Raw genomic sequence first — 21136 nt, 5'->3', positions numbered from 1 at the left:
AATAAGAAAACAAAATCAAGGCGCAGCCTCGCCACACTCGCCGACGTAACTTGTTTTAAATTGTACACACGTAAACGAAATAATAAACGCGAAGTGTACACACATCCCCTTCCTTCGTTTCGGGGTGTCGACGCGAACGCATTCTCGCGCGGAATTCGGGCCACCGTGGTTGGAGAGCGGCGTTTAACCATTCCGGCACTCTTCGTGCTGTTTACATACGTATACGCACACCACGGGCAGGAGAGCCACCCGGTCACGGATCGGCGCGCGCATATCGTTCACCGCGAATGCTGAATAAGGAATGAAGGCGAGTCACTTGCCCCTGAAAGATAGCCGGACACTGCGTTTTATTTTCTTCCGTTCCCAAATGTTTCTCCTTCTAGCTCGTCTCGCTCTGCTGCTTCCTCGGTAAACCAGCATCCTCCGCGAGGCTGTCATGTAAACCAACGCCGTTTGAGGTGACCGGAACGCGTATTCCTTTCATTTTAGTCATTCATTTTTTTTTATTTCGATAGAGAGTTGAATTGCGTGCCACAAGAGGTGTATCAGTGTATAATATGGGGCGTTGCGCGAGTTCATGAACGCGTGTCACGCATTCGTAAGCGGGAACGTGTCATATATTTTTTTCTCGTAGGAGCGGTAACCGCAACTGATGGGCTGCGCTCTCGATAAAGCGCAGGATTTCTAAGCTCTGCGTATGCTCGTGGTCGTGACAGCGGCGCCGGACATGTTTGAATTAACGAGTGACGGAAGTCGGGCAGTGGAGAACCTAAACGAAGATACAGGGTGCTTGATAGGATGAAGTTAGAGTGGGCAGTACTGAAAAAGATGAATTGGAGTGGACTGGAATCAGTGAATAACGGTCAGCACCACACCACCCTTTTTGGTTCAACTGTGTACGCACACACAAAAACAGCGCAATGAGACAACGTGAACCACACGGCATCCGGATATATATATATATACATCAGTGTGTCGAACCGGAAATATAACCGGTTCGGTTACGGCTCTGGTTCAGGCGAAATCATTTCGTTCCGGTTCAGTTCCGGTTCGACAAAATCACGTACCGAACCGGTTCGATGAGTTGAATTGTCACTGAAATTAGAAAAAAAAAACATTTAGTAGTTTAAAACGACGGTCAAATCAAAATACAAACAAAAATTCAAAATGCTATCATTCCCAAATGGCAGTGGCGCAACTGCAAAGGAAACTTGAAAAAATTACGAGATATTAGAAAAACAGATGAAGTGGCGACGATTTACCACCTCCTTTCTCGCTCAGATTTTATGTTGTTTTAGCGACTATTCATAAAGCCACCGCCAAGAGATATGACAGTGGGATATATTTTCTGCCCTTTCCTTTTTTCTTGAAATCGCAATCGACGCTATGGAATCGCCCATCACGCTAATCTTGAAGCCTTAAATTTAGTCCTGCGTACTGGCGCGTTCAAATACCAGCGCTTAATACCAAGGGCGCACATTTTTTATATTTGTAAAAAACAGAACAATCCTACAACAGGCACATAAATACTATCAATGAATTAGATGATTCGGTCACCCTGGATAATTTGTTAGCTGTCACCTTATCGAATCTGTTAACCACACTTGTGTAAAAGTAAGATTTAGTTAACGCTCAGTCACTGCGACCACTGCATTTCCTTTTGCAATAGCTATACCGGATGTGTGCATTACAATCAGTATGTCATCGTACCGCCTGACCCCCGGCCATCGTTCCGTGTGCTACATTGCGGAATCTTATAACAGATTATGCTGTTACAAAATGAAAGGGAACTTTGACGCGCGGAGCATGAGATGGGACTTTTTTGGTTAGACGCTCTTTAATTCGTCCACAGCAGTACTCCCCTCCGGAACGAGTAGCAGTAGAAGTAATGTAGCGAGTTGGGCAATGAGTACAAGTGCACCTTCGAAAAAAGCAGATTGAAAGAGACAAAACTGCACAACAAGCAGAAAAGATGATCGCTGGGCGAATGGGGCAGTGTGAGGTACCGGCCTGCCTTTCTGCACGTGTCATCTGTTTTACTACTGTTTCTGCTTCCAAGACTAGTTCGAGGGCTGCAGTTTCTTGCCAAGGGATTAAGTGCGCACCCAAACAGTTTTCTCTGACATATCTGTTGTTATTTGTATCTGTAAAAAATGGAACTTGTCCACTGTACTGTCCTCAAAAACTGACCACGGAACTCACTTCCTTCGCATTGATGACACGTTTGGTTGTGAAAGGCAGGGCAAAGAAAAGTATAGAGCAATATCTACGTTTTGGTGCTTTTTTTACTTATTCGGTTTTACTTACTTTTTGCGTAATATTTTAAAGCAACGTGATCCGCCTTTTCTTTTTTGTTGTTTTCCGTGTGAACACATTTAAAAAAAAACTGCCGCATTTGATGCCCCGCGCTATATCTCGGCTCCGAGGCGCAGCTTATGTTGCAAGCCGGCAGACTTATTTTAACCAGCTGGTGATATTAAACGTGGATGAAAATCTCGATACACAGACGCTCTCGATTTCCATCTACTTCAGAAAAACCGTCGTAGGGAAGGGAGATCGAGGCCACTTGTGATCAGCACCAAACGGCTTAGCCACTGAGCAGCTCCTGTGGTCACACTTGTCAAGTATTAACAATTTGCAGGTGTCGGACCTTTTAAACAAATTATGAAATGCAAAAAGTTTGCACACATCGGGTGTGGGCTTTCGCTGCTGCGCGGTGGACCACTCCTGCAGCCTGATTGCTCCAATAAAGTCGCAGCTAGGGAAGGGCAAAGTCGTTTTATATCCCCTGCAAGCTGCCGAGAATGACATTTCGTTTGGTCAGCTTGCACTACGCTCGCGATTCCAGCAGCAACCGACCATTGCTACAGAAAAGGAAACGTCAGTAAACTTTTATTTTTATTTTTAATGTCTTTCTCGTGTGTCTCTGTCTCTACTTACCTTATATATATATATATATATATATATACTTTTAATACAGATATTTCTAACATTCGTTTGATGTTACACTTCGTGTTTGACATATTCCTTTCTTTTCTGTGCCTGTTTCATACAGATAGGTTGCAGCAAATCGGAAACATAGGCGAAATTACCGCACACAGCACTTGGCTTAGCTCTCCTTTCCCGTATCAGCTTCAAGAAGCTTCTGAAGCCGTCAGCAAAAGAGAATAAACACTCCAAAGATAACCAGAGGAGGATAAGAGAGAACTGCAAAGAGCTTGTTGACTGCGGTTGTCAAGCCGCGTAATACCGTGCAAATATTCTCAAGATAAGCCCGGGCCTTTCGAAAACCTTTGCTTGTATATACACGTAGAAGGAAAATAAAGGTGGCGTCATTACGTTCTGCAGTATATAACCTTGAGTAGAAGTATCCCGCAATATACTATGTCTCGCGCGTACCGTGATCACTGACGTTTAGGCTATAATGACCGTCCTTTGCCCCGTTCTCACGAGGTACATACCACCCATGTCTGCGCTCGTGTAGGCCTATATACTTTCTCCAAACGTCCGATGCGGTCGGTATTACGAGCAGGGCGCTTACATAACTCGTGTAAGAGCCGAGCGCCTCCATCATCGTTGCTTCAAAGAGGAGCGCGTTTCATTGTTCCGCACGTATCACTCCATCGCGAGTGTTGCGCGCAACGCGCGCGAGCAGCGCGTTTACACGCGCGTACAGGGCTGTCACGGATGATGTATAAGCGCACAGACCTTCGCCCGGCAGCGTCCGACTCGGTCATTAAGCAGCGCCGAAGCCAAGTCCCGAAAGCCAAAAGATACGAAGAACACTTGGCTGGATGGCGAAGCTAAAGTAAGGAAGAGCTAATTTGAAAGAGAAAGGTAGGAAGAGAGAAAGAGAGAGAGAGACAGAGAGGAAAGGCGAGACGAGTCACCTCTGAAAGGAGTAAAGAGCGGCGGCGGCGGCGGGGAATCATTACACGTGTAAACGACCTTGCACGGAAGTTTCACCGTTATAAACATAATCCCTCGCGCGCTATCGAGTCGCCGAGGCGGCATGCGCACACCGCTTCGATGTTGTTGAAACTTTCTCCGCTTGAAACGTACGTACGTATACACAGACAGATGCGGGAGCTGCATTTACGTTGCCAACGTACGCATACATAGCGGCAACACCTTTCGTGAGCGGCCGGGGTCGAAGTTAAACGTTAGGACAAGGCCTTCGGCAGCCGACGCTGGCGACGCTAATAAAGGAAGGACGGAAAGCTTTAAGGCCTGTTTGAGCTGGGAGGCGACAGCTGTATACTGTAACCCGTGATGCGGAGGGCACGCGTCTTTTTCCTCGCCATGTTTTTCCTCGTTCTGTTCTGCTAGGCTGGCGTCGTTCCTGTCTCGTTTCGTTTATTTTGTTACGGCAATGTTCGCCGCGGTCCGTTACATGTGTTGGGTGGAGGCGTGACTTCGCGATTGGAGATATTGTCAGGCGCTCAGAATAGCACGTCTGTAGCGCTCCTTAGTCTTTGAAGAAGCACTGAAGATAACTACCACAGCGCCGTGGCACGCGCGTACGACGACGCAGCGCAAATGTCGATGGGTCGAATGCCTTACGTAATCCGCTGGATAAAAACTCAACGCTCGGAGAGCTAGCGGCATTGCAGACGACTTAATCGTTAGCTCGTAACGATGACACCGACGCTTGCAAACACCGCGCAATAACGTGCGCACTAGAGGAAGGAACCAGTAGAACAAACATATTAGAAAGAAGCAAAGTAGAAAATGAAACGAGGAAGAAAAAATTACAACTGCACGTTAGAGTATGAGGAATGCTGTGAGTCACAAGCGTTTTCGAATGCGTTTAGGTTTCGTTGAAGGAGTATTTAGCACTGCTTGTACGGTCTGGCGCAGAACTGAATTGCTAAATTATTGTTTTGCGTAATAATCTCCGAAGCATTTGCGCATTTATGCACATACAGCAAACCATCGTTATAACAAAATCGCTTTCATCGAAGTCTCGTTTCATCGAAGACCGCACTGCGGTGTGCTAACAGCAGGTCAACACCGCTTTCAACGAAGTATCGCTTATATTGAGGCAGTTTTTGGTTCCGAGGACCTTGTTACAACAAGAAAAGTAACACAGAGCATATATATGAAGCACATTTCCAAACTACTGACACCGGTGGCGCGGGCATTACACATCGATATTGTTTAATGTAAGGAAAACCTTAGGTACATTTGAAGCCTAATATAAGCACATAACCGAGAATATCGGTGTTATTTTAGTTAAAAATACACGTTGTACTGGCTTTTATGAATTAATTTCTTTTAAAGATGAGGTTATATGAAGGTACAACACAAAACATACAAGTTGGAGCTGACTCGCGTTGCCTGCTCAAGCGTCGCCAATAACTAGTTTCGGGTGGTTTAGGTTAAAGCCGCCAATATTCGGCCAGCTCCGCCCAGATAACCGAAAGAAATCATACACTCCTCCGTCAAACGACGATTTTGGTTGAACTCGGAGCTTTCTCGTGACGGTTCCTTTGATTGTCGTTTAACGGCAGTGACGGTAGTAACGAGTAAAGGAACAACGACACATTTTGACATATTTTCTTACGTCTCATACATCCGTGCAGAGCTGAAACTATCCTCACGTCACCGCAGCAGCCAAAGCAGGAACGTCATATAAGTATACATTCTGAACACGTCATTCGACGTATCATGTGGCACAGGTCACCAGGAAGGTCGCAGTAGAAAGTAGCATGTGAAGAGTGCAAAGGAAAAAAGAAAAGTGATCGATGACTCCGGGAGAAACGCTTGTTTGTGCAACGGCCAGTTCCGCGTAACCCTCCCCCCGGCTGGCAACATAAGAGGGGGATGTCCTTGGAAATCGGAATGTTGGGATGCAAAGGTAACCTTTTTAGTTTTATACTGTTTCTCCCTTTATGATTCTGCCGTGCTCGCGTTCGCGAAGGATAACGAGTCCGTCGGGCCGATGACCCTCACGGAAGTTGATCAGAAACAATACGCCACGGACGCGGAAGAAGCTATTAATGCGCGCAACCTTGGGCAGCGTGCCGGCGCCGAGGGGTTCGACGCGCCAGGCATGTTCCGTTATACACGAAGAGGATTATAAGGACGTAGGGCCTGGCGCTAACGAAGGTGTCTACGGCTTTCTTATACGAAGTTTCCGCTTGGGAACGTGTGTGAGGGGATCCTGTTCCGTAAGCCGAAATATATGTGGCAAGGTAAATATGTAAGACGGAGACTTTTTCCCGGTAAAGCTACGGCTGGCCAAGAATTTTGTTTCACACGCACCCGAGAATGTTCGAATGTGGTTTTCCTCAATACGGTCGCTTTTTTACACGTTCGCTTGCTTGCCTATAATTGAATGTTTTTCTGCTTAAATTAAGTAAGAGTTGAAGTTAAACACTGCGGCTGTTCGTATTCAACGTACATTTATGTCAGCTATCCCGATGTTAAGCGCCCACCCAAAATTATCCGTATGGTAGGGCTGTCAAATAGTAAAAATGAAGCCACCTTTGTTTGCCCTACAACATGCAACACGCTCACTGCAATTGAAAAACGAGGTGCAGAAAGCGGTCTGAACAAATTCGGAGAATTTCAGTGCAAAACGTATTTCAAAACGACTAAATATGCACGAAGATGGAGGTGTTTCGCTTGGATACACAAATAAACTCAGCTTTCGGTAACTTTAAATGTTTATTCTTCAGTCGATCTTCTGTTAAAAAGTACCCGTTGATGTGTCCCTCTGACGAACGTTCTGGTTTGTTCTCCCCTGATTTTTTTAGGGGCGGGGGTGTCATTACGTGCTTTGTTGCTACGCAACAGCGGTTACAATCGAGGGATAGCCAGACAAAGACGCCTGCCTCATAACACGAAGGACCCAGGTTCGATTCCTGCCACGGCAAACGTTTTCTTCTTTCATTTCACCCACGATAATTAATCATACTCCCCGGAGTGCGCATTTTGCGGCAATTCAGGCACACACTATCACATCGTCTGGGAGTGCGACCGAAACCCTGACCTTCGCCCCATTCCCAACCCTTCCCGTGAGCAGTGGGAGAGCATGCATGTCCAGCTCGAGCCTCGACGACCAGATTATCTTGTTAGACCGAGCGGACAGAGCCCAGGGTTGTCCATGGGCTTCCAGACTAGGAAACCACCCCGAAATTTATTTTTGCTCTGTAAAGTTTCTTCCTCCTCATCACCGTCAGAGAAAGTTGGCTTTCCTGCAAAGCGTCTTCGCGTTAGAGACGCCATCAGTGCGAACACTAAAAGTTCGCTTTAAAAAATGCTGACGGCCAGATGGCTTCTCCGCGACGCACTCACTCGACGGATCGGAAACAGCATCCTTCCTCTACCTTTGCGGACATCCGTAGAACGGCAGTTCTGGCCTTCATCCTCTCGTCTGGCCAACAGGGCCTCCTGGTGTTTTTTTCAGAAATTGGTGCGTGTGTAACAGCACCGGTCGTCGTCCGCGACCCGAGTGGCTTGAGAAACACTGCACCCCACGGCTGTGGGGTTACAGTGCGATGATCATCAGGCGCTGCTCGCTCCTTGACGGTCATCGTATTCGCGTGCGGGCGGAGTGAAGGACGGAAGGGCAGGTTTTCCGCGCCGCTCGGCTGGGCAGGGGTCAGCACGCAGCTGCTGAAAGTGAGAGAGGCACGCGCGCGCGTGCGCTGCTATGCACGCACGGATGGACGCACGAGTTTCCATGTTTCACAAGCTATGCGATGGCGTCGAAGCAGCCGTTGCTGACATATGTATGTTGAAAGTAGAGCCAGCCGCCGAGCACGCCAGGGAAACGCTAGGGAAATAGTCTCTCCTTTCGGCGGAAATGGGGTTAAGAAACTGTAGGAAAGTAAGAAAACAGAGAAAAAAAGTCCGGGCCATCTCCACTAATTTGAAACCTGGGGAGGTTGCCAAGCATGCAGCGTATAAGTGTACTCTTGGCACCTTGACATTTTTGCTAATGGGGATGAAACTGTTTTGGGGTAGAGGTATGCAGCTTTGCTGTAAAAGTATCTTGTCTTTAAAACATGAAGCTCTCTAGCGCGAGGCGTGAACGAGTGTCCCGGTGTTTTTTTTTTTTTTTAGTACGCGTTACGTTCTAGCGCGAGGCGTAAACACAAGCAGTCAACTGGCCCTGAACCGTCGCGTGCTGTTAGTGGCAGCCACACTTCCAGGACTGAGGCCCTCTCTATGCATGTAGCTTATCATAAGGAGGCAATAATATTGATAAGGGAAATATATGTGATAATTGTGACTATATAGATAAGAGAGAAAGGCAGATCTTAATCTTGTTGTGGTAGGTCGACTCTAACTCCAGAGAGAGAGAGAGAGAGAGAGAGAGAGAGAGAGAGAGAGAGAGAGAGAGAGAGAGAGAGAGAATGATCTTTAATGAAACTGGCTATGTCAGCAGAGCTAAGCGCCTTATGTCTGCGCAACCTGGCTGGCGGTCCGCATAGACCCGGAGTGGTATTGTCTTCCGCATTCGCAGCGGGAAAATCTTCTCTTGCAACCACCCACCTTAACTGTGGGCGTTTCCTTGAACCGGTGATATTTTCGGAGAAACATCTGTCGCTCAGGAGACACCTTGTCTTGTAAGATTAGTCTTGCGCGATCGTATCAAACAATATCAAACAACAAACGTCGCAAAAAGAAAAAAAAAAACCTATCAGCTTAGCGAGAACGTCGGACAAAAATTAGGCTATCCGCACCGAACTACGCGTAAGCCAATACTTGGCCTGTCAACGGTAACAGACTGCACTCAGCATGTATTCGCCTGGTTTGGGAATAAACTTCCTCAAGAACACACACCGCACAAAGCAAACAAAGAAAGAAAAAAAAACGGAGGGGGTGGGAGGGTGAGGGGAGGACGCTCGTCTCAGCGATGCGATCCCCGTCGTGTATCTTCCCCTTGAAGTCAGTGCGCACGGGCCGAGAGGGGCAGGTGTCCAACGGAAATGTTCAACGCCCCAAGCAGCGCCGGGCAGACGGTCGACAGCGCAGGTGGAAGTGGCGCGTGCGTTTTTTTCCGCGCAAATTCAAAGTAAGAACCCCCTCAACTGCCCCTCTCCAGCCGCCTCCCGTTTCCTCCTTTCGTATTTTTGTTGGCGTCTTTCGGGAGTGCACCAGCCTACTACTGTCTTTGGACGTCCTCCAGGCCAGTCGCACGCGTTCCGCCGCGCGGCCCGAGTGGCCTCGCCGTGATCGCGTTTGAACTTGGCGCCGAGGCTTAACGAACTGCCACAACCACGTTCTTCCGTCGGCGGCATCAGTATGCGCCGCTACGAAGTTGGATTTCACCGGCACATGAAGCAGCACGCTGCGTGGATGCGGTGCGGCGTGCGGGGAAGGTGGGATTACGACGACCACGTGGATATGTGAAGGCGACGACGGCTCTGCGGGAACCGAGAAGGATTTGGAATGGAGAAGTCGTGAGTTCTGAAAGTTTATTTGCAATTTACTACGCCTATGCGCGGAGAAAAAGCTTCTCTTTTGTGTGCCTGTCACCGTAACTACCCGCAATCGGAATCATTTTATGTTACGATCACCTGAGCACGTTTACCCTCTAGCCGAGGCGACGGACCCGGATGTTAAGAAGGCGCGCGCGTTTTGAAATGAGATTGCGCTTCATGTTTGACATCGCATGCTTTTGCTTGCGCAGTTTGTCGTCACTGTCGTAGTTTATAAGCAGATTAAGGGCGAGAAATCCCGAAATGACTCGTGTCACGTTGAAAACACCCGCAGTAGCCTAGTAAAGCCGCCCGAAATTTGCGCTTGACATTGTTTTTGCGGACCGCAGATGGCCGCTGAGTATTGCACACGTCCGAGAATCCTGAAAACTGAAGCCGTTTTTCTTTCTTCTGGAGACGGACACACATGCAGAGGACTCGCAGACCTTGAAAAGGACACCCCGACGGAAACAGGTTGAAGGAAAAGCGTCAGTGGAAGCGACTTTCTCTCGTCTTTTCTTCTTTTACGCGCGCTTTGTAAATCCCATCGCACAAAGGCAGGCTCTTCGGTGACAGTCTTGCGCAAACTTTGTCACAGCAGTGAAACGCCGGCATCACGTGAGGTGCTGTAGAGCAGTACGTATAGTTCCACGGGGAGGCAGAAATGCGAACACCGGTCACGTAGATCATGGGCGCGCACCGCTTTCGCTAGCTCGATTTTGAGTGGACGAAAAACGGGAACTGCATGTGGCGACCGCCGCGCTAAACTCGCGCGGAATTTTAAACAGGCCGCGCGCGACTTCGACGCTCGGACGGGAGGGCACTGGGGACGTCCAGTTTTCCTTTAACACGACGCGGACGCACTCGCTGGGCGGGAAATCAGAGGAACACCGTGTGGAGAAAATTTCATCTCTCGTACCAACCCAATGTCTATATATGTCAATGTCGCTGCTTACGCAACAACTGGTGCACGTATACAAACCGCACCCATAAAAGCTAACGGTGAGCGGCTTTCGTGTAACACTCGTGGCGAAAGACTGAAACAAAAAGGGCCTTCAGAGAATTAGGGCAAAGACCAGGACAACGCCTTATCCACTGAGCCACCGAGGCGGGCTAGGTTCAAACGTTAGAAAACTGTTAGCTTGACACGTGGTAGTGAGTACATCTAATGCCCTCTTAGCACCGCGGTGTGATCGACGGTAATACTAGATACGCCGCGCAATAACACACGAAACGATACCGGGAACCCCAATAAAATGCAATATACGGAACGCATCCACTACATCAAGCAACGGATATAATACAGGATCTATAAGTTGATACATCACGCGAGGGTTTAGTGGGGAGGGAACAACGAAATCATTTTAGGTGCAAGTACAAACGGTATTTTCTAATTGTTTTGGTGCCAGGAGGTGACTAATAGGTTGTACCATCACAATCACATGTGTCCAAATGCCCGTGCCTTTTTATTGAGGTCACCATAGAAAAGCGTGCAGCAAGTAAGCAGTTCGTATCACCCTGTACAACGCACAAAGTCGCAACGATTAGTGATAGCGTTCGCTTAGTATATTATCTGCTTGCACATTGAAAGAAGCCACCGCGTACCACACTGTCACGTACTTTACACCGATTTTGTTGATAACCGACAAAAATAATAGCAATAACAATAAAACAGTAACGATAACAATAAAGCGCACTTTACAAGGGTGTATTGTGTTTTGATAGGGTGTAACAGCATTATAAATAAAACTCATTTAGGGTGTTTTCTTTCATTTTTTTTTGCTAGGGTGTAAGGGGGCTAGTTATAGACAGTGATTCACATCCTTAAGGGTGTAAAAAAATTTGCAGTGTGCACACTGTGGAGCACTGCACGTGCTTTAGTTCATAACGAAGTAACGAACGACGTGGGTTCGAATGCAGTACCGGATTCGAGATAGGCACATCCGTACTTCATACAATTATTCGTACTCTGTAGCCAGTTTCCTATTTCTAGAGACACTAAACTGTAATAGGCTAAGGCGGAAATGAAATCATTTCAATGCCTGGAAAGGATGCAAACAATGTACGTAAACGTTCGGCGCACTCTTGTTAGTGTTTCCGTTCATCTGTAGACGCGTAAGATGATACAGCGACCATATTTTTAGTCGATAGTCAGGGACGTTCGGACACGTGTATTGGATTGTGTGTGAATACCAGCTTTGCCCCACGGCTTCTGAGCAATGAAATTGTACCCTTTCGACAATCCAGAGTTTGAAGCAACCAGCTACTTGCATGGTTGGAGCTAACCTCTAAAATTAACCAACAGTTATTTTTCGCTCCAGACGCCTTTCTTGTGTCTATTGTCTACCTCCCCCTGACCTGGAATTCTGTGGGAGAAGTTTTATATAACTAAACAACCTTCCTGTTTAAAGATTGAAAACTACGCTAAGACAGCACTAAGAAAAGGCAAGACGAGACTGGGCGGTGACTAACAACAAACGGTTTATTTAACCGCAGCTGAATATATACCGTGGGAAACAAAAAAAAAACACAAAATTCATTGAAGTGCGAAGGCAGGGACTTACTTCTATAAAAGTATGCACATGCGCAAAGACTACGATCAATGACTACGATCAACTATAATCAAAGATTACGATCAAAGCTGGTGGCCCCTCTCCCTTCGTCGGAGACCCGGATGTTGCACCTCACATGGATTTCCGAACTTGCCGCTGATAGTTCTCCATGACTTGGCACGCCCGGTTCGTTTTGTCCGCAGGCTTTCACATCTCTTAAAAAGTGGACCGCCTTAGCCCGCGCTATAGAACCCGCGTCAAACGGCTGCGCGAACTCTTCGGCGTCTGTGCTCCCCACTTCAGGTGCAAACGCGCGTGAACTGGCGAGGAGAACAGCACGCGAGGGTGATCACGCCACGAATGCTGGGCACAGTGTTCTCGAAGGTCGAGCTGGCCGACGCCGGGCACTCCTGACAAAGCGCCGGCTCACGTGCACTCGTCATTTTTTCTTGGCTTTTCTTGCGAGCTCCTCACGCGACGCAAGCCTGGCCAACGCCGGGGGCTCCTCACGAGGCGCATGCTCACGCGCACTTGGTATTCTTTCTTTGTATTTTTCCCATGGCAACGCTCGACGGCGCAACTAAAGGATTAAACAGCTCTGCTGTTAATACAACATTAATTAAAGTTTCTACAGAGAAAGCTCTTTATTACAAGAGGAAGCCGAGATGTTTGCCGGAATTTATACACCGACATGCTACTCGGCGGGGGAAGGGGGAGGGGGAAAGAAAAGGCCCCATAGATTACAGGGCAGAAGAAAGAGGAAGAAAGAGAAGAAATAAAAGAAGATAGAAAAATAACGAGAAAATGACACTCAGTTTGTGAGTAGTGGGATTACAAAGTCCGTCTTCTAATCAATGTAGTGACGCCAATCTCGTCCAGATAGTCGAACAACGCCTCCAGTGCTTTGCGTTGAGCTGGTGGAGATGGCCATGGACCAAGAAGTACTTTCAAGGTCACTGGTCCTGGTCTGAGGCGCTCTAGTTTCTGCGCAAGACTGCATCTTGCGTGTACGTACGCAGAGCATTCCAGCAGCAAATGCTTCACTGTTTCCGGCGACCCGCGGTTGTCGCAGTAAGGGTTTGCGGTGACACCAAGTCGAAAAAGGTATGCCTTCGTAAGCGCTGCAAACATGAAAGCTCTTCTTCGTTAATCTTCCATAGCCATCCCCGAAGGAGACTCAAAACGCTTCCTCTAAAGTGTCCGCCCACTCGCGCAAAGCGCGCATCGACGCGACTCTGTCGAACACGTCTCCCGAGCTCGCCGAGAATGTGCGCGGCGAAGCGACGCCCATGCTTGTCGACCAGGACGCTCTGCCCTCGTTTGCATTTCAAGCGCGGGGGTTGTGGTATCGCCTGAGCCCCCCCTGTTGCCCTTGGCCTTGAGGGACGACTTCTCACAGAGTCCGCTGCATTGCGCAAAGTGCTTCTCTTCGCTTTCCGCTCCCTTTCAGCGTCGTCCCTCTAAAAATCGTGTAAATGCGCGCGTGAGCGGCGTACGTTATAGTTTCGCACGCGCTCGCGCGCAGCCTTTGCAGATGGGCCGAGCGCGCGCTAACGTCAGCTTGCGCCGGCGTTACATAAAGGTCTTAATCGAGCCGAGCCAGTTACTACGGGTGACCTGGTGATCCTGCTCATCCTGCTCCTCCTGCTCCTTCAGCAGGGTGACAGTGCATCCTGCTCCTTCTGCTCTTGGTACCCCAAAATGCATAACGCAAGAAGTCGATCACGTGTCGGGCTTCTTTTGATCCTATGGCTAAGGCGTTGCGCTGCTGAGCCTAAAGACGCGGGTTCAATTCCGGCCGCGGTGACTGCTTTTCCGACGGAGGCGAAAAGCGAAGGCACCCGTGTGTCGAGATTTCGACGCGCGTTGAAGATCATTAGGTGGTCAGAATTGATCCGGAGTCCTCCACGTATACGCCGCGCCTCATTGTAGCCTCGGCGCGTAAAACCTCCCCAATTTGAATTTGGTTCTCCTGATCTGATTCTGAGCGAGATCTTGGTCATACTACCCACTCCCCGAGTGGCCCCCGCTTAGGGATAGTAATAGTAATAGTAATAGTAATATTCGTGGCTGTGAGTGACGCAAGGTATGAGCTAGCGGTGTGACCTGATCGAACGCCCCATTTTTTCGCGTACAGTAACCCCTAATTATAACGACGTCGACATTTTGCTATATTCCACGTGTTTCATGCATACCCCGGACCATCTGCGGTTTTAACGAAGTATCGCTTATAACGAAGGCAGTTTTCTCTCCAGTGGACTTCGTTATAACCAGGGTTCACTGTAAACGTGTGGAACAGCGCTTCTAACTAGGGTTGACGATTGGGTAATACTCCATGCTGGGAGTCACGTTGACGCGGTATATGAGGTGACACCGCAGTCATTACACGCTATTTGTTACGTACTGTGCTTGGGCGGAATAATTGTTCCAGGTAGGGCACTGCGTAACAAACACCGCGTGATGTTTACAAGGCGGCGTTTTGCTATTCGCTATCGTGTAAAGAAAGCGTATAGGCGTTCCAAATATGCGCAACAGCCGTTTTCATTGACGAGACCGCGCGTGTCCAGAATTGCAGAATAATCTATTAAGAGCGAATTCATGTAAGGGCGGCGAGACGTGTAAACGATGTTAGTTCTAAACAATCATATATTTAGGCCTATAACACACTGCCAGGTCCCGTTAATCTGCCGGTTTTCCTATGGGACGTATTTTCGCAGTATCCTCAACGTTGTAAATTCATTCTTTTGTATGCATGCGGCCCTCACCATTTCCCACTCTGAACTAGCTTTCCGACCAATCATTTTATATTGTCGAGGATAAAAGGGACGTCAATTATCCGAATGGATAATTGACGTAATGCTGACCGCGTTTCTAACCGCGCGACAAGGATAAGCAGGTTCCGGCGAGCTAGGATCAGGAGGACAGCTGCCTCTTCCGAGAGCAGTATATATTTAGGAAAATGAGGGAGAGGAAATATTCCCGCATTGAAAAAAAAAGTTAATGAACCTTCATGGGAGAACGTTTCAGCTAGGCCTTACCGACAATTATCAACACACACATACCCACTACAGACTGTTGCGAGATTGCGCATCTTCGGGATTAGGCGGATTGACGCCATCACTTTCGTTTACTCCAGTACGAAACAATAGACGACATCTTCGCAGCTTTTTCACACCCCCCCCCCCTCCCACTCCGCCGTTTTACTTACAGACCTTTCAAACTTCTTCCTTCTGTGAGCATCATTGGGCTGTGCAGCGCCGCGATTTAATTGGTGCAGTTGACAGGACCACCTAACGCATGCGCATGCGCATTCCAGTACATAGCATTCCAAGCTGTTACCAGCCTTTAAAGAATGAAAAATCTATAGACCCACTTCAGGCTTGCAAACAAGTGAAACAATCTGTAGAGATTCGCTGTCGGAGCACCTAATTTGTGGAAGCTCCGCCATTGAAACTGTCTTCTGCTATCGCATCTCGAACAGCGTCATCATTGTTGTTCAGTTACGTTTCTTCTGCGGTGTCGTTTTGGTGTCGCTTACGTTTCACCCTTGGTGCGCTTTTTTGGTTACTCTAACTCCGTCAACTACTGGTGTACGCAAGCGCAATTTTGCGAGGTCGTGCTGCGAAGTAGGCGTGTAAGTACGTCTACGTGCGTAGGGATTCGAAAGTGTATTCCAGGAAACGTCGCAGCCGCAGTCGCTTTACACAGCGAGTGACTGCAGAGCCGTCGCTTTGCTCCGACGCACATGCGCTCTTGGTATTCAAGGCAGAAACACGGAAAGCGGCGCGCATTCACGGCGCCGGCCACAAAGTGTCGACTCGCAAAAACCGAGTCAGTTACAAATCGCCTGGCGAAGTGTGAAATATGATGGCGCCGTTACTGGAGAGCCGTGGGTGTTCTCTGCCCATGCAGGCGCTCCTCGGGTCCCGTAATTGTTTTTTATAAGCGGCAGACGGGCCATAATTTCGCAAGACAGGCGGGGCGCACACTTTCACGGCGGGGGAGACAAAAAGAGAAGTGAGTTATGAGATCCGGAGACGTCACGCTCGCGCTTTTTTTTTTTACAAGGTCGGCGCGACGCTTCAGCCGCGGACAGGCACTAACGGGAGAAATATTTTGTCCGCAACTGACACTGTACGTGAGAAGTCGTGAAAAATCATCGCATTAATCGACGCTACTCGTATTATTTACTGTCGCCGCAGCGTGGCGCTGCGTTACGTATAAGGACTGAACGGATTTCGCGTGCGGCTGTCGTCGCTTGGGCGACCTTGATCGAACGCTGTCCCGCCTCGCATACAAAGGCTGCGGCGCAATTCTTGCGACTTGCTTAGACCCTTTCGCACCCACCAAGACTTGAAATAATAAACAAAGCTCCACGAAAAGAACAAAGAGGGAGGAAAGGACACGACATAAGGACTAAGCGCAAGGTCCTACATAGGAATTTGCATCAGAAATGGTGCGTTACAGAGAGACTAAGGAGGGGGTGGGGGGGAATAGAAAGTAACACAATCTAACAGCAGGCAGTTTCGGGCCCCAGGAACCTCAAAGCAAAGCAAGGCGGTGCTCTTGAACGAAAGGGAAGGGGAGAACGGTTAGAAGTAGGGGGAGGGGAGTGGAGGGGGCAGTAGGATGAAGCCGGGGAATCCTTTTCCCTTTTTTTTTCAATTCAATTCACCGAACCCCCGCCGACAGCATTCATGGGAGCCCCCTTTAACCCCTTGTCCTCCGCCCTGGCGTTGTATACCCGGGCGAGAGGGCTACCGGGGAGCATTTCTTTTTCCCACGGTCGACCCCTCGCCCGCTGTGACCCATTCGTCTCCACTTCGTTTACCAGACCAGCGGTCTCCCCTTCCCGTGCAAACGGAAGGCTTACGGGGGCGAATTTTTTCGCCCCCAGCCGTCGGGGGGCTCAATTTTTTTCTTCGCGTATTCACGTTTAACCGGCGAAAGCACGAAAGTGCGTCCTCCGTTATGGTCAGACATCCAGCGGTGGAATATTTCATATTTCGCCTTTGAGGAGAGAGCGTGTTTAGCGGAGAAAGTGAGGTTAGCCGAGCCACTGCGCTCGCCTGCTTGCCACGCTAGATGTAAATAAGAAAAGAGAACATTCTGAATGATGCGCACACACAGCCTCACCTGTCGCAGTTGCGATACATACCTATTTCCATTTTACAATTAAATTTCTACTCCATCAAGATAGATTCGTACAACCCTTATTCATGACGCTTTGAAGTGTTTCGAAACACTGAAACAACAAATGCAAAACCACAGCTACTTACATAGTTCTGGTCGAATAAATCAGACTGGAAATGAATTCCCCCACCCCCCTTTGGACTTGGTTAGCCTGGTAAGTAAAGCGCAACCATCACCGACGGTGTTTCTTTATGTAAAAAAAAGGCTGGCTGTTTGTCGGTTATCCTTGCGTTTGGCATTGATGCGTACGTCCTGCTAGAGCAGTGAAAGTACCGTATGCAACCTCAAGCAAAAGTTAATAGCCAATGTCGATGTCATCAGACACCAGAACGCGTAAATTTAATCAGAAGGAGAATACAGTGCTCAGCACCTTAGTGAGTGAACAAATATGCCTCCATAACCTGTAGAAAGCGCATGCATCACTTCTTCAACTGCCCGTCGAGATAAACAAAACTGCACCCCAGTACTGACCACTAAAAAAAAAAAAAAAACGAAAGCTGCCTTCAATCATAAGATAATCGCATCACCATATTAAAAAAAGAAAGAACTGATACTACACCAGTAACGCGGAGGCGGACGAAAACCCACAGACCAAGTTCACGAATCCTTCTACTTGGCAGGCGGAACCGCTGCGAGTTGACAAGGTCAGTGGACGCGGAAGTGGCTTCCGGCGAGTCTTCGTCTCCTAGTTTACAGTTTGAGAGCAAAGAAAACACGAACGGGCGGGAAGAGAAAAAGATAAGATCTCGCCTCTTCCACAGCGGAAGAAAAAGCGAACGCTCCCACGCTTCTCACCTCTTTTGCGCGGTGTCCCGCTAGATACGTGTTGTCCGCAGACATGCCGCCGGAAGAGCCACTTTTCCCCCTTTTTTTCACTTCCGAACGAGGAAATGAAACGGGAAGCACGGCAAAAAGGAAGTAAAAATTGGAGCTGAACAAGAAGCGGGAGACCCTGGGACCGACCGTGAGACGAAATCCTCTCCTCTCTGTCTACGCATAGTTGGTCGGTTCGACAATCGGCCGCCTGAAGGTTTCTTCCGCATTGCGGTCCGTCTGGCCAGCGGTTTCGGCTCGCGGGAAGCCCTCATCTATGCGGAAACGGCGGCCGGACGGCGATGCCACCTGGCAGCGGAGACGCCGGGGCAGGTGGGACCCTTTGGACGTGGCAGTCCACGGAACGGGAAGGCAGTGGAAAGGAGGCAAGACAGCCTCTCCTCTTCGTTCCCCCAAGTGTCCATTGGTTGGCTGACCGAAACCAGGTCGACCTCTCACCCGCGTCTGGTGTTCGCGACTTTAAGGACGAGAGGGAACAGTACAGTGGGGACCCCGCTCCCGTCTTGATCACGGGTGCCGGACTGGAGCGTCGACGTCCAAGCTGTACCATCTCCATGGACGTGTCCGCTTCGAGTGCTTCGAGACCGCGGGACAGTTCTTGTGCCTTTCTCGCGTGCAACAGTGCGACGAAGTGCGTGCAGAAAGGGGGTCGAAGGTCGAGTCAACCTTGGATTGGAATGTTCCTCTTAATGCACAGTTTCACCGGGTGTATTATTCTGTTTTAAGCTGCCGGCTGTATCGAGACCTCCATGGATCATCTGAACTCATTTACTGACTGCCTCCGTACAGACTGACATTGGCTATTCGTGGAAAGAAGCGCGCGGTGAGCATCTTGATGACTTCAAATGAAGACTTGCCTCAGAATTAGCGTCATCAACCACTTCAAATACGTTTTAACTTCAAGCATCTGGCGATTGCCGCATCACGGGAGTCAGTTGGACACAGCAGCGATATGGTTAGAGTTCAGTGGAATTATTGGAAACTTACAATTGGGCTCGGCAACGACATTCGCAATATTATAAAAACATTGACCCAGAAAAAATAATCAGAGTGAAAAGAAACGCTTTAAGCGAAGAAACGTTGTTTCCGAATGCGAAGAAGCGAAGTAGTTCTATGCCATTGAAAAACAACGCTATCCGCGCTCGGAAAGCAAGCGAGGTGACATCGAGTGAAATCGGGCAGGACTGAACCCACCCGATCGACGACGCAGTTGATCGCCTCATCCACCAACGCGCGAAACGCGCCCAAAAAAGCAAGAGTACTCGCTACGCGCTCTCCGCTTGGCGGAGAGAAAATGACGGATGGTGTGCGCTGTAAGTTGACCCCGAGTGCGGCGTGGGGTGCGAAAACCGGCGGAGCAGAAATCGTGATGGCGACCCCACCCCAAACGCCCTCAACGGTGCCATCGTAGCGAGGGATATGATGTGCGCACGGTCCACAGAGCCCGTCCAAACACCGTCCGCTCTGTAATGGGCCATTCGACTGCGGCGCTGGATATCGCTCTCAACTTCGTCGAGCCTCTGACAACTGTCCTGCGGCGAGAGGTCACTTCGGTGAGTGTCCGCACTTGTGATCCCAGAAAAAAAAAAAAGGAGAAAAGCTGTGAGGACGACACGATAGACCTCCTGTTTCGCTTCAGCAGTCTACACATGTCCAGAAATGTCTAAAAGCGATGTTTCTTATACCGCTTTTAGGAGCCAGCGCCTGTATATCAGCAAAACTGAGGCAAAAGTAATCGTAGACAGCACGCAGGAAAAGCGACTGCGTTAAACAACAAAGAATTTTTTTAAAAGATAGTAACAACAAACAGAATTCAAAAAAAAAAGTTAGTATACGGTGCTATTTCATGTGGCTTAAATACAGACGAGCAATTCGCTCCGTTCGGAGTTGGGTGAGAGCTAATTTGAAGCGATCCATTGCATGCATTCTTTTTTCACGCCTGCATTGTCGCATATAGTCAAAAACAAGGAGTTCTTCCCAAGCTCAGTGAAATGAGCCGTACACTCGCTTTCTTGTTCCCGGAATTTTGACCGATCCGGCGTAGAGGGCAGAACTGCGATAAGAAAGAAATGTAGAGCGACGAGAGTTACGGCACGCACCATTAAACCATATAACACTCTGCAGTGCAGCTTCACGTCCTTGTCAGCTGTCCCTTGTATAAGTTCGTCTAAGAACGCCTTCTTGTTTCCTGGAATCCATGAGGGGCACAGACGTAAAGGCCCAAAAGTGTCATATTTATTTACTGCTACGTCGTCCTTAACTCACTTTATAAACTTTTGTCTTTTTTTTTTTTTCATCTTATAAGGCGAATTACTTCTGCAGTCAAGCTGGCGACACTTCACGCGACCGCTCCTCATGAATCACAGTTCGGGGTTCGCCTGTTCTATCACGTCCCGTCACGTTCACCAGTCACGTGATATGACGTCAGCGACGCGCGCGCAAAGCTCACTCTTGTACCGCCGTTGGTAACGTGCTGACGTAGCGTGGTGGGAAGGCACTGGGATCATGTTCTGGAGACTCCGGTTTGACTCCCTTACAAACTCCCATGAATCTAAACCTAATTTTCTTTTCAAACCAATTAATTTACTTTACCCGAATCAATTCACGTACCCACTTTGTCACATATTTCAAAATTCTTGTGTTTTTAACTCTTTACAGGGGCGTCCGTTTTGTGTGCCTGACAACGTCGCTTTTTCGCGCTATGGAACACTTAAAGCTATCGCTTTAAAAACGCATACCGGTGGTCAGATCATTGCTTGAGATAAACAAAAGCGCTCGGTCGGCAAAAGATCTCGCCGCGACAATAAAATGAAGACGATCTCGTTGACCCGGGTAATGAAATGCGGCGTCGCAATTAATGAGTGGACTCCCAAGCGCGTCACTCCCAAGCTTGGCACCGTATACCGCTTTCTTTTTTTAGGCTGCGTGTATTCAAAAAGATCCGCGTTGTCGTAGAATGCAGTTACGAAAGCGAAATGATTAAGTATTCTCATCCGGGCGTGTTCTTAATTCTTACTTGCGAACCACTGGCTTAATGTGGCAAGGGTCATCTGCTCGACTTAAGGGTTTCTGCAATAGGCACTTAAAATATATCGCGTTTCTTTTTTAGTACATGTCAGAAAC

This window comes from Haemaphysalis longicornis, unplaced genomic scaffold (genome assembly GCF_048455015.1).
Source record: "Haemaphysalis longicornis isolate Haplotype H1 unplaced genomic scaffold, Haemaphysalis longicornis Haplotype H1 scaffold_9, whole genome shotgun sequence".
Classification (NCBI taxonomy): Eukaryota; Metazoa; Arthropoda; class Arachnida; order Ixodida; family Ixodidae; genus Haemaphysalis; species Haemaphysalis longicornis.
This window is presented reverse-complemented; position numbering follows the sequence as displayed.